The sequence below is a fragment of the Ambystoma mexicanum genome, chromosome 14, assembly GCF_040938575.1.
Source record: "Ambystoma mexicanum isolate Mex_15411 chromosome 14, UKY_AmexF1_1, whole genome shotgun sequence".
NCBI lineage: Eukaryota > Metazoa > Chordata > Amphibia > Caudata > Ambystomatidae > Ambystoma > Ambystoma mexicanum.
In genome coordinates this window covers 3,046,139-3,060,258 of record NC_090940.1, presented here as the reverse complement: position 1 = coordinate 3,060,258, position 14,120 = coordinate 3,046,139, and the positions used below count along the sequence as shown (strand labels likewise).

The following is a 14,120-nucleotide window of genomic DNA, read 5'->3' as shown; positions in this document are numbered from 1 at the left end:
ACCACTCTCGGTGATAACAAGTGAACAAATTGGAAGTCCAACAAGCCACTTTCCCATCTACCATAATTAGAGTACCTCCAATAATGGGAGCTACCTAAAGCCAATTAAATGAATAAATGAAACGCTGTGCTTCTAGTTCAAACCACTCTTTGAAGTAAACCTCACATTAATACCAAAAATAGACAGCAGAATGTGTCAACATTTAAGTATATGACTTAGCAAAAGGGACTCCAAAATGAGCACATAAACGTTTTTTAAGAAATATCATTTAAGCTTTTCAAAATCCAACAAACGAGTAATTAGAATGGAAGAAAATAATTTTCATTTGACTGACTGACTAAATATAATAATACACAAAACTGAGTCAACGGGACTCTAAATCAGGGACCGGACACATGACCAAAGTTTGAGGTCACATGACTCTTCCGCAACGTCATACGGAGTGACTAACAAGTAACCCCAGACAGCGTGCATTCAGTAGCAAAACAGAGCCGCGCGCGGACGAGAATGCATGCAGGGACGCCAACCATTCCCACAAGACGCGACGGCTCATCTAGGCTGCTTGCGCACACAATTTAAATGTAAGTTAAAAACTTGCACGAGAATAACTCTCCTAAATTTGGGTCGAATAACTCAATGCTAATGTTAAAAGGTTTAAATGAGTAAATCGTTACCATAGTATTGATAATACTATACAAAATCACCCGAGTTCGGACATGAAAGAATGCTAATATATAATTGCGAATATACCAAGAAATTAATTCACAGACTCTCTATTGTTAAAAGCAATTGCTCACAAGATGCCCTCATGTAACACATACGATCACCAAGGCACAGGGGAGCAATCAAGAGGGCAAACGTTATAACCACACGGCAACCAAACAAATAGCAAATAAAACCTAATAAACTCAGCAACTTACCTTAACTTTACCTATTTGAATAACAGAACGAAACCCAACCAAAAGGTTACGATAATTCAATTTCAGTCTGCTAAACCACAGGGATTGATATAATCAGTTGTAGACAAGAGTGGCACACACCAGGAGATGGATTGCATGCAGGTGCAGCCATCTGACCAATAACCAGGACCCCAGAATAGTGACTTATAACTCGATACCCAAGGTAAGCCTCTAGCTTGCAGCTCAGTAACTGCCCAATCAGCAATTGCCTTGACTGCATGGTGCTTCCTTCCTGTGCGCCAGCAGCTAAGACTAACCAAATCTCTCCCCTCCTTAACTCCTCAGAACCACTGAAGTCTGTTCATTCAGGAATATATAACCCCTAATTTCTGAATCCAACACATTCTATGATATGATATGATATGGTATTTGTAACGCGCCTATACACAAGTGTTTCAAGGCGCGACGAGGCAGGGGGGGAGGGAAACAAGGGGAAGACGGACAAACGATCCTACTAGGCCAGGTGTCATTCAGATCGCGCAAGTGCAGAGGTAAGGGGAAAAGGAGAAAGTGCAGGGGGAGGAGGTGGGGGGAAAAGTGCAGAACAAGGTAAGTGGCGTAAAAAAAAAAATAAAAAAAAAAAATAAAATAAAAAATAAAAAAAATAAAAAAAATAAATGATAAATAATAAATAAAAAGGGCCAGCTGGTGGCAAGTGCGAGGTAAGTGCAGAGCAAGTGCTGGGTAGGGGGCTGTAGGGATACAGTGACAGTCCCAAAGTGCAGGGGGAGCCAGGGGGGCAGTGCAAGTGGAGAGTGGCTGGGCCCTGGACCGAGGTCGCTGAGAGTGGCCCAGATGCAGGTGAGTGCAGAATTCAGTGGGGAGTTAAGCAGGTCTAGCAGGGGAGAGGGAGAGAGAAAGCAGAAGCGAAGAGGAAGGTTTTGAGGTGCTTCCGGAACCGGAGATGGTTCTCCTCAAGTTTCAGGGAGGCAGGCAGGCTGTTCCAGAGGGAGGCCCCTGCTGCGGAGAGAGATCTACCCCCAGCACGTTGCTTCGAGAAGCGGCTGACCATGAGGGAGTTAGAGATGGATGAGCGAAGGGCTCGTGAAGGAAGATATTTAGGAAGAGAGAGTTGAAGGTTTATGTGTGTTATATCAAAGAAATGTATACATGAATTGTAAAATTTGAATCAATTTGACACACAAAACAATGTAAGTGCCTTGATAAAGCCCAAGGAAGGGAGAAACAATAGCACGTGCAGAAAAAGGTTGGCACAAGTTTATTTAAGAATGGCCCAAATTCACCCTAAAAGTCACTACGAGCACAAGTTCAACAATGAATGACACCAAGTGAAGATTTTCTATTTTCCATGATGAATGTGGAACTATTTGAATTAAAACATAACATTGTATAAATACCAACAAGCGTGTACCTCATAATCATTACAGGATTGGGAACCTGTGAGGAATACTACTTTGAATGCGCATAGGCTCAAATAGCCCCTTTTCTCATTTACCCCGAAGATAACACATCACACCTGCACTAAAAACACTACATTGGCTACCAATAAAACAACGAATCAAATTCAAATCAATGTGTATCACACACAGACACCATAAGTAAGGAAGGAATAGTACCACGAACTAGACACATACACAAGGATACAAGTTTCGAAAACCTTTATTTGGTATTTTGGTTGGGTTGGTAGAATTCCAAGCTGGCCCTAACTTTAGAATGGGAGTAGTCTCGACCATTAAACAAATAACAAAACAAGTCCAAGTCAGTCTGGTCAAAATAAAAAGGCCTATACAAAAAAAACAAACCTTGCCCTCCTTCTCAAAATGACAAATGTGTTAATTGAATACAAAAGGAAAATAGCGTCTCAAAAGGAATGTCAGAATGGCTTATGTAACAACTCCCTTCCCCACGTTCAGCACCACAGGGTCTCGAGAGTTTCTTAAAAAGGATATGTGGATGGCACAGTTCCATCAGTCTTGCACATTTTGGCTTACTGGTACAATTCAACAGTTCAGGCTTGGGCTTCAAGCTTCTGGTAGTTCACTCACTTCTTTAGGCATCCTCCGTCTTGTCAAAAATACACAGTTCTACCTGTGACCTTTACTTTCACACAATTTAACACAGGCTTCCTTCAGCCGGGCTCCAGCCTGCCCATTCACCTTCATCACACAGTTCTGCACAGGCTTCCCTCTGCAGGGCTCGAGCCTGTCTTTCTCTTCGTGGGGGTGCCACTTCCCTGCGTTTTGTCTTAGGTGTCTTTTCTTGTAACTGTCAAAGACTTTCAAAACCGCAAGGATTTTACGCCCACTTTGACCTCTCTTTACACAATTCTACAATCCACAATATTCCTCATCTTACAACACCAATGCATCTTGGTACTTGTAGTTTCTTATTCTCTTTAGTTTGCCCTCTTTCAAAGTTGGTATGCAACACAAATACTTCTTGGTAGCTGTAGTTTCTTATTCTCTTTACTCTGCCCTCTTGGCATCTTTCAAAGTTCATATGCAACACCAATGCTTCTTTGTATTTTTTTCTCTCTGTTTTGCCCCCTAGCTTCTCAGTATTTATTTCTCTTTGCTTTGCCCTCTTGGCAACTTTAAAAGTTCATATACTTTGGGTTCTTGGCAAATTCGGAGTTCACATACTTTGCTTTTTACTCATTCAACTTTCTTTCGGGATCACGGTTACTTTCTTGCCTCTGGTTCTCTTTATAATACACTTCAACTCAGAACATTTCACAGAGACTTTCGAATGTGCGATTTTTCCTCACAGGACCACTTTGTGTTACTTTGTATTTTTTCCTTTTACAATTCAGCAATTTTCCTTTCCATCACGCACTTTATCAGCATGTGCTCAACCTTCAACTTTTGAGTTACACTTACTTTTGCTTTTAACACAAACCAGCTGTTGCCTTCGATAACTCACTGATCATGTTAATTGGTCTTTTCTTCAACACCTTTCATGTCACAGTCAAGGCCATTGCCAACACCTCCTCTGCTCGTCCCCAACTCTGCTGTTCACCCGGGAGGGTCGCGGGCCGCTTCCAAGTACCTGAAGGTTTCTCTCTTCCGCTCACTCAGTTTCAGTCTGGGAATGCTTACGGCTTCCCGAAAGTGTGGAGTTCTCACCTGGCTCTCTCTCATTCTTTGCGCTTGCAGATCAGCCCCTTGGCCTTCAAACTTCCATAGCCGGGTTTGCATCAGCCCAAAAAGAGCTGTTCCTTCTCGTACACAGCCTCGCTCAGAGTGTTCCTGTGCGCACCACCTTTTATCCTGACAGGGAGTGTTAACAAGTGGCAGGTGTGTATAGTTAGAAGTACATGAAAAACAAAGATGTTCCCAGTCTCACTGCGCCAAGAAATTATAATTAGTTGTTTGTGCAAAGAAAAGCATAGGTGCAATGGTAACACGAGTAGACTGAAACAAGCGGTCATTGAGCTTTCCGCAACTGCGAGGCATTTTGAGAACTGTATCTGGCATTGTCCTACTCTAAATGTGGAGTTCTTATTGCTGCAACCTAAGCCTCTGATGAAAAGCTGTACACAGCTTGAAACACGTGTCAGGCTTCTCTTCGCACAAACAATAAAGGCTTTTCTTTGCACAAACAACTAATTATAATTTCTTGGCGCAGTGAGACTGGCAACATCTTTGTTTTTCTTCAACTATTCCTGTGGATGTGTATTGGCAGTACACCCACACCGCCCAGATACCCGCAGCCTTGATGTTTATTTTCTTAATCACTGTATAAGCGCTGTGGACTCGTGACTTTTTCTGCCATAGTTAGGAGTACATGCCTGACTCCGTCTGGCCTCATTAGAGGGAAAGAGCCATTGCGAGCCAGTAGAGGTAAACTTTGTGGCCTCATTCCTCATCTTCCTCGGCTCAGTAGTGTTCTCAGTGTGAAGTAGGAATAATTTTGTGAGCTGTTGTTTCCTGTTTGCCATAAAATAAGCAGGGATAGGGATTAGATGGGTTGTTGAAATAGGGGGATATCATGTCTCACTATCGGGTGCTTCTCCCCACTCCCTGAGGACCCCCTTTACCCAGGTGATCCTCCCTCGCTTGTCCACCCCCAGGGTTGAGATCCAAAAATTATGGCCTTTCCCTGGCCACCTGAGTGCGGGATCCCAGGGGACTAGGTTGTGACACACCCTCTGGTTTTTCACATAGTGTAACACTCACCCAGTGTTTACATACTCACGGCCACTCTAAATAACCACTATTCCTCCCTTATAAGGGTTACATGGGTATTGTATGATGTAAAGTGAGATTAATAACCCAAAGTAAAACAACTCTACTTTAAGCCCTGCTTAATGTTATAAGTCACATAGATGCCATAGCGCAGAATTTCCCTTTAAAATAGCAAGTAATAAAGCTTCTTGTATTATGATCATACCTATCGTAGTGCAACGTGTTCACGTGTGTTTATAGATTTTATATGGCCCCCCATCAGGCAGAGGAAGGAGGGTAGGCAGGGTCACAGAATGCCAGATGGCCCCCATCAGCCAGAGGAAGGAGGGGAGGCAGGGTCATAGTATGCCAGATGGACCGCATCAGGCAGAGGAAGGAAGGGAGGCAGGGTCACGGGATGCCGGATGGCCTCCATCAGGCAGAGGAAGGAGTGGAGGCAAAGTCACGGGATGCCGGATGGCCCCCATCAGGCAGAGGAAGGAGGGGAGGCAGGGTCACAGGATGCCGGATGGCCCCCATCAGGCAGAGGAAGGAGGGGAGACAGGGTCATGGGATGCCGGATGGCCCGCATCAGGCAGAGGAAGGAGGGGGGTCAGGGTCATGGGATGCTGGATGGCCCCCATCAGGCAGTGGAAGGAGGGTAGGCAGGGTAACCGAATGCCGGTTGGCCCCCATCAGACAGAGGACGGAGTGCAGATAGGGTCATAGGATGCCGGACCGCCCACATCAGGCAGAGGATGGAAGGGAGGCAGGGTCACGGGATGCCAGATGGCCCCCATCAGGCTTAGGAAGGAGGGAAGGAAAAGACACTGGATGCTGGATGACCCTGATCAGGCAGAGGAAGGTGTGGAGACAGGGTCACTGGATGCCAGATGGCCCCCCATCAGCAGAGGAAGGAGGGGAGGCAAGGTCTCGGGATTCTGGGTGGTTTCCATCAGGCAGAGGAAGGAGGGTAGGCAGGGTCACAGGATGCCAGATGGCCCACATCAGGCAGAGGAAGGAAGGGTGGCCGGGTCACGGGATGCCAGGTGGCCCCCATAAGCAGAGGAAGGAGGGGAGACAGGATGCCAGATGGCCCCCATCAGACAGACGAAGGAGGGGAGGCAGGTTCACAGGATGTTGGACGCCCCACATCAGGCAGAGGAAGGAGGGGAGACAGGGTCACGGGATGCCGGATGGACCCCATCAGGCAGAGGAAGGAGGGGAGACAGGGTCATGGAATGCCGGATGGCCCACATCAGGTAGAGGAAGGAGGGGAGGCAGAATCACAGGATGCCAGATGGCCCTCATCAGGCAGAGGAAGGAGGGGAAACAGGGTCACGGGATGCCTGATGGCCCTCATCAGGCAGAGGAAGGAGGGGAGGCAGGGTCACAGGATGCTGGATGGCCCCCCCATCAGGCAGAGAAAGGAAGGTAGGCAGGGTCACAGGATGCCGGATTAAAGGAGGCAGGGTCACAGGATGCTGGATGAAAGGAGGCAGGGTCACGGGATGCTTGATGGCTCTCAACAGGCCGAAGGAGGAGGGGAAGCAGGGTCACAGGATGCCAGATGGACCCCTTCAGGCAGAGGGAGGCAGGGTCACGGGACGCCGGATGGCCCACATCAGGCAGAGGAAGGAGGGGAGAAAGGGTCACGGGACGCCAGATGGCCCACATCAGGCAGAGGAAGGAGGGGAGACAGGGTCACGGGATGCCGGATGACCAGGGATACAGAATCACACAGATGCACCCGAGTTCCCAGGACAGGGTCTCTGGAATGGGGGCTGTCTACATTCTGCTGAGATTCCCACAAATAACTGCAGTCCTACCATCGTGCCGGTAGGGGAAAACATGCAGTATTCAAATGTTCTTACCATGACCCGCAGACTTATAAAGCGTATGAGGGCAATGAGGTGTACACATAATCATGGGTTCATTGCCATTGAGTTTTAGTAGTAAACAAAGTCAGTCACTTTAGTTACTCATCAGTGAAGGCTCCTACCATTTAAAGGCAGAGTCACGTGGTTATGTAAGTTCAAAGTGCCTAGAGGCTCACAATGTGCTCTCTTCCTTCACAGACCAATGTGCCCTGCCCCCAGCAGGTACAGCTTATGGACAGGTCAACTGTGGTGCCTTCCCCTGAAGTGGGGCCTAGAGAAGACTCTAATGCGAGGTTGTGCCCTTCGACCTCGGCCCTGGTACAGAAACCTTCCTTGCATAGCATTTCTCACTGTGTCTGAGGACCACTCAGTGTTTCTCTAGGAGTCTGATGGTAGTGTCCTGCTGTAACTGGGGGATGTTCTGCCTTTCAGACGAGTGGCTTAGCACAACATTTGGGAGACCCCCTGCGAGCCATGCAGAGTCCCCCCCCCCCCATTCTGGCAACAAATCACGGCTGGCTCCACCCTCTAGGCGGGCCTAGACTATCACATTTGTGCGCATGCCTACACTGCACTAGGAGACAGATTTCACTGTCTTTCAATGCGTTAAACCTATAGTATGTCAAGAGCAGCAGGTGTGCACGTGTACTATAAAACAGGATCACATCCTTTCAATGAAAACATACAAATAGCTTTATTTCAAATATATTAAAAAGCCTGTCATGGATACAAGATAGAAGACTAACATCACAGGGACTAACATACTCAGTAATAAATACAGTGCAAGTATTCAAAACAATGTGAAAATATGCAAACAGTGACTCGTATTCTCACAAGGGAGGAGCAGGCTCTTCTATGCAAAACCTGTGCAATTTGATACATTTATATCAGATCTTGTGGGGTTATTATGACTCCATGTAGTACCAGTCAATTGTACATATGCCTTTGCATTGAGCAGAGGCTGTGTTTCTGTTCATTGTCCAACAATGGTGAACATTCCTCAGGAGCTATCTAACTGTGTCACTTTTAATGCGGGGAAACTAATAAACCCTTGGAGTACTCTGGAAGTTACTCTGTAACCTGTTTTACAGTACACGTGTACACTTGCTGCTCTTGACACACTATATATACCTTGATCTCCTAACCCCGTTGTTGTGGTTTGAGTATATTTGATTTCCAGGCAGGGGTTAGGACTGCACGTTTAGCTATAAACAGTTGTGCCTGGGTTTTCCCCCCTTTGTTTTTTAGCTTAATGCATTACACAGCAGACTTTTTGGGAAAAATTGGCTAAAAAGCTAGAGAGTTTGCAATTGTTTTGTGGGGTAACACCAATCCAAAAATCCAATACATGCGAGTCACCAGCAGGAACATTAATGCTTTAATTAACGTAATGCTTTGCTATTAAAAATGTCATGCCACAATGAAACATGTCCAACTGGCTGCACAATGTAGACCAGTCTAGACACGTAATAACATATTACAGTAAAACATGCCATGCTACATTAAGACATACCAAGGCTGGCTGCACCAAAATGGAAGTCAAAGCAATAACATTGATCATGGTTATTTTATAACAGATGCCCAGAAAAATATACAATGCCACAATAAGAGACGGCTAGACTGGCAACACCAAAATGCCTGTCAAGCCACTAATAACACGTATCATACCTGCTTTGCCTGGACATGGATGACCATTACGATCTAGCACACAACCCCCTGACCGCCACCCCCTGCCTCGTCCCAGTGCTTACGTATGAGGCACCTTGCCGCATAGGTAAGTACTGGGATGAGGAAAAGTGGGAGTAGGAGTAATGCACATTACAGGTAACAAATCCAGGCATTACCTCCATGTCCCTCTACCTCATCCATGCACTTGTGTATGAGGCAAAGGGCCTCATGCACACGTACTGGGACGAGGAAGAGTAGGGCTAGGAGTAATACAGATTACCAAAAAGTAATCCAGCCATTAAACACAAGCACACACAGCATTCACCATACACTCATACACATGCAGTCACCCGCACATTTACATGTGTACCCTTTCATGATACACTCAGACACGCACACCCAGGGGTACCACCCATACATCATGCATTCACTCACATTACATAACATTTTATCTTATGCGCTATTGTACCACGCACTGCCGCTACTTTCGTGGCCTCTTGGTGCCCTGGCGGACCTGCAATGGAAGGGGGTTGGGATGGTTCTGTTAGTGGGATTAAGAGGGAGAAGAGCAAGGAAGCTTTGATGTGCTGTTGGCAGCTTCAGTTCGGAGAAACCGGTCACGGATCATTGGTGCATTTTTGTTGGTAGCCGCCATGTGGTGTCGAGGTATGATTGTGCATGGGTGGTTTGTCCATGGGTGCTTTGTCTGTTCTATGTGTTTTTCATTTCATGTTGGGTGTTGTGAGGTCTGTGTGTGGATTGTGGTGAGGTAGAGGTAGGGTTGTGTTTAGTTTAGCGTGTTTGCGGGCGAGTATGCAAAATATTGAGTGTTTAGTACAGTTAGTCAAGTGCAACACATTTCCTAGCCCCAGCAATCCATGTTGGTGCCATACATTTCCTAGACCCAGCAATCCATCTACGTGCCACCCATTTCCTATCCCAGCAATCCATCTAGGTGCCACACACTAGCCCAATCAATCCACATTTCCTACCCACGTAATACGAATATGGAAATATGTTTTGTTTACAGTACTTTTGTAAAAGAGCAAAATAAATGGTGCTCTCCACAACCCACAACACCAGACCTACGGCTCGGAGTCTTCACCGCAAGATGCCTCATTCTGCCATTTCCCTAGCCAAGGTGAGTGCCCTGTAGGCCCCCGGCAACCAGTGTCCCATTTTTGACTTCAATTGTGTTTTAAACAACATGTGGAACGTGGCTTTCCTGCGCGCGCCAGCCGGATTCAAGCTATCCCCTTATCCCGCTTCCCGGGCGGCCCCTGCTCGCTGATTGGTACTTTCTCTGCATATAGCTCAGCGAGGCAGGCAGCCCTCGTGGCGGTTGAGGAGGGATGCATTGAATATGAGGTGGTGGGTGAAGTGCAGTGCGAAGAGTGTGGCTCATCCAGTGCGTGAATGTTTGAAGTATAATTGGAGGTTTGACTACTATGGGGACCGGTGGAGGAGGAAGGGGGGCACTTTGGGGTTTCACATGTGGGAGAAGGGGGTGCAGTGAGGTGTGGGCGAGTTGTTGGCTGTGATGGGTACGGATTTGGTGAGATGGCCGATGTGAATGATGGGGTCTCCAAAGGTGTGTTTAGAGTTGGTGAGTGTGGTGTCGAAAAAGCAGGGTTTGCGGGGTGAGATCAAGACTTTGGGTCAGGCGTATGTGGCAGGAAAGGAAGGATGTAAGGTGTTCACGGATGGTTCGATAGATCCTATGTCTGGGAGAGTGGGTATGGCGTATTATCTGGAAAGCACTGGGGAGTATAAAGTGGGGCGACTGACGAATGATGTGTCTATTTGTACGGCTGAGTTGGTGGCGATTGCATTGGCGATTGATAGGGTGTGCGAGTTGGGGTTAGAGAAGGTGGTGGTGTTCTCAGATTCATTGAGTGGGTTGCAGGCGATTGTGGCAGGGGATGGTGATAGGAAGGATGTGAGTTTGGACATCAGGAGGAAGATTGATCGATGTGTGCGTGGGGGAATGGATTTGGAGTTGGCGTGGGTCCCCAGTCACTGTGGCATTTTGGGTAATGAGTTGGTGGATCTGGCGGCGGGTAAGGGTATGAGAAGGGGAGCGGTTGATGTGAGGTTGCCTTTTGAGTGTGGATGAGGTGAAGGCTGTGGTGGTGAGACGGGTCATGGATGAGTGGCAGGAGAGGTGGGTGAGTCGGGTGAAGGGCAGGTGGATGTTTGGTGTTCATGGGAAAGTGTTGGTGAAGGTGGATGCGGGGAGTCTGGAATGGAGGAGGGGGGAGGAGGGAGGTGATGCTGAATCGGTTGAGGATAGGGCATGTGGGGCTGAATGACTGTCTGTTTTGAATGGGGACGCGTGAGTCGAGGGACTGTGCGGTGTGTGGGGTGCCTGAGACTGTGGGACATTTTCTGCTTAGGTGAGAGAGACATGCTGAGGAGAATGAATTGATGAGGGTTCGGTTGTCTGCGCTGGGTGTGGCTGAGCTGAGTGGGAAGGCTTTGCTGGGAGGTGAGGGGTAAGAGGCAGGAGGAGGAGCAGTGTGATGTTGGATTTTGTGAGGCAGACGGGGCGGTGGGAGGAGTTGTGAGTTTATGTGAGCTAAGTATTGATTGGTGGGTCTGGTGCACATCACCCTTTAGGATGGGGAAGCGCTTGTGTGGGTCCGCCCACGCATCCGATAATTAAGAAGAAGAAGCCCTCGTGGCTAAGGGCCACAAGGCAAAGGGCGGCTTCAACAGAGGCGGCTCCAGATAGTGTCTGCAGGTGTCAGCAGGGGAAGCCAGCCGTCAACAGACACCATAAAAAATGTAAGTGTGGCATGGGTGGGGAGTAGAGCAATCACTCTACTCCAGAAAGCCCTGCCACTCTACCATACCTACCCAAAACATAGACTGTAACCAGACGAACAGCAATTACACAACTCATACTTAGATAGATTTGTAACCATCAGCCTGAGTCTATTTGTGACATGATTGTAAATGTTGCCTTGCATCCCATACAGACAGATTTGTCAAGATTAGCAAGTCTCACACATAGATTGAATTGTGAATGTTAGCCTGAATCGCATCTAGATAGGTTTGTGAAGGTCAACAAATGCCACACTTAGATGGAATTGTGAATGATAGCACGTGCCTCACCTAGAGGGAATTGTGAATGATAGCACGTGCCTCCCCTAGAGGGAATTGTGAATGATAGCACGTGCCTCCCCTAGAGGGAATTGTGAATGTGAGCATGTGCCTCACCTAGAGGGAATTGTGAATGATAGCACGTGCCTCCCCTAGAGGGAATTGTGAATGTGAGCATGTGCCTCACCTAGAGGGAATTGTGAATGATAGCACGTGCCTCACCTAGAGGGAATTGTGAATGATAGCACGTGCCTCACCTAGAGGGAATTGTGAATGATATCACGTGCCTCACCTAGAGGGAATTGTGAATGATAGCACGTGCCTCACCTAGATGGAATTCATGAATATTAGTCTGCGTCCCACTTGGATAGAAATGTGAATGATTGCATGCGCCACACATAAATGAAATTGAGAATGGTAGCATGTGCGAAACTTGGATGCAATTGTGGACATTGGCCTGCATCACATCTAGATAGGATCGTGAATGTCAGCATTTGCCACACTTGGATGGAATAGTGAATGATGGCAAGTACTGCACTTAGACAGAATTACGAATGTTAGCAAGTGCCGCACTTACATAAGATTGTGAACAATAGCCTGCGTCACAACTAGATAGGATTTGAATGGCGGCCAGGGCCACATCTAGATAGAATAGCAATTGTTAGCCTGTGCCACGTCTAGACTGCATCGGGAACACTATCAAGGCCAGATTCAGACAGAACTGAGAATACTGGCCTGCTTCACATATAGACAGGATTTTCAAAGGTGGGCCAGCGTCACATCTGGATACAGTTGTTGAATATTGGTGGGTGTCATATATAGAAAGGATTGTAAATATTAGCCAATACCGGATCTAGATAGAAATGCAGAGATATTCACGCGCCACATCTAGCAAGAACGTTGCATTTTAGCGTATCACTTCTAGACAGCGATGCCAATAACGTACCCACTAGCAACTCCACCCCTCTGCATACACTTCTCAAACTCTAACCAAACACAACCACAATGCTCCAGCACAACAAACTGCATACACTTCACTGCGTCGCAACAACAAAAGAAACCACACAGACTCACACAACAGCACACGACGACTACCGAACAGAAAGCACCCCTAGCCCAGTGAATGGTGTTAACCAGCTGCGGTCCAACGACACATTACTTTTCCCACTCGTTCCCACTAACTCAACCCCCCTCTCCCTTTTTCAGAGCCGCCAGGGGACCACTCCGGGGGTGATAGTGCGCGGTACAAATACCCTTTAACATTAACAAGATCCTCATGATCGCATGTAACCGAGCGCTCCTGCAGTAAAAGCCGCGAGGAAACGTTTCACAAAAGTAAACGAGAGGCCTCCGTGAAGGTGCCTTTTGCCTGCGTTTCCAACAAGTGCCTACATAAGGGAAGTAGGCGCTTCAGTCATTAAGAACCTGCGGCCCATTTGCAGGGCCTGCCTACAAAGACAGACACGTGTGAACACTCTGCAGCCTACGTCGCCAAAGACTGGGCAGCCAGCGCCCTTCCTCTCAGCTGCAGGCCCCTTTTGGCGAGGCAGCAGGGAAGAACCTTGAAATTCCGACCCCTCCCCTCCCCCCCCCCCCCACACACACACACACAAACACAGTGGTGGGTACGCCACTGAGCGCTACGCTTCTGCATCCCTGTAAACTGCGTCTGTTGTACATGGATTCAGTGGGGTTGGAAGAACACACTGCATGCCCGCCTAGCACACAAACCCCCAGTCCCTGGCATCAACCCGCTAAACAAAAGGAAGAGTGTAAGGCATCGCAATCACTCTTCAGCAGCTCGGGGAAGTGTGGCAATAGAGCGCGAGCCTGGGCGTCTCACCTCTCTGGCGGATCCTGGGGTCGCCTGGCAAAGGCGCTGGCCTTGCGTGAAAAGCCCGAGAGGCCCGTGCGCCCCGCATAGGCGCACACCGCCTCCTTGTAGACAGTCACTGGAACACAAAGCTGGCGCCTTGAAGACCCAACCACCACTAGACGCTAGCGCACCTGTTGGGGAAGAGAGGACAGGAATCACCTGGCCCTGCGCGTGAGAGGAGACACTGGTCACCAGGGCATGCCTAGAGAGGCACACATTATGAGACGCTAATCACAGGCAACACCAGACACGACTGTCACAGAATGGGCCTGTTGCCTAGGGATCTAGGCCCAAATGAAGGACGCACACACGGAGAGATAGGAGGAACTTCTTTATTCTTTCACAACTAAAAGGAAGTGGCATTCGCAGCGCACGTGCCCCATAACCCCCTTGCACAGTCAGACTCCGCCTTTCCAACGGAGGGGGCTCCCGAGCGTTAACCCCTTGAGTCCCGGGTAACACTACCCCCGGACAATATGTCCAAACATCAACTTGACACCCTGTG

The 14,120-nt window shown here is 48.0% G+C and overlaps 1 protein-coding gene across 1 annotated transcript in view; it reads right to left on the bottom strand.

The window, feature by feature from the left end:
• LOC138527545 (zinc finger protein 845-like) overlaps positions 1 to 13,773 on the bottom strand; it is a 111,107-nt gene extending 97,334 nt beyond the window's left edge. Inside the window, exon 1 of the mRNA XM_069638797.1 lies at positions 13,583 to 13,773. The gene's annotated coding sequence lies outside the window, so the exon portion shown is untranslated. The remainder of the gene's footprint in view (positions 1 to 13,582) is intronic.
• Between the last annotated feature and the right edge of the window lie 347 nt (positions 13,774 to 14,120).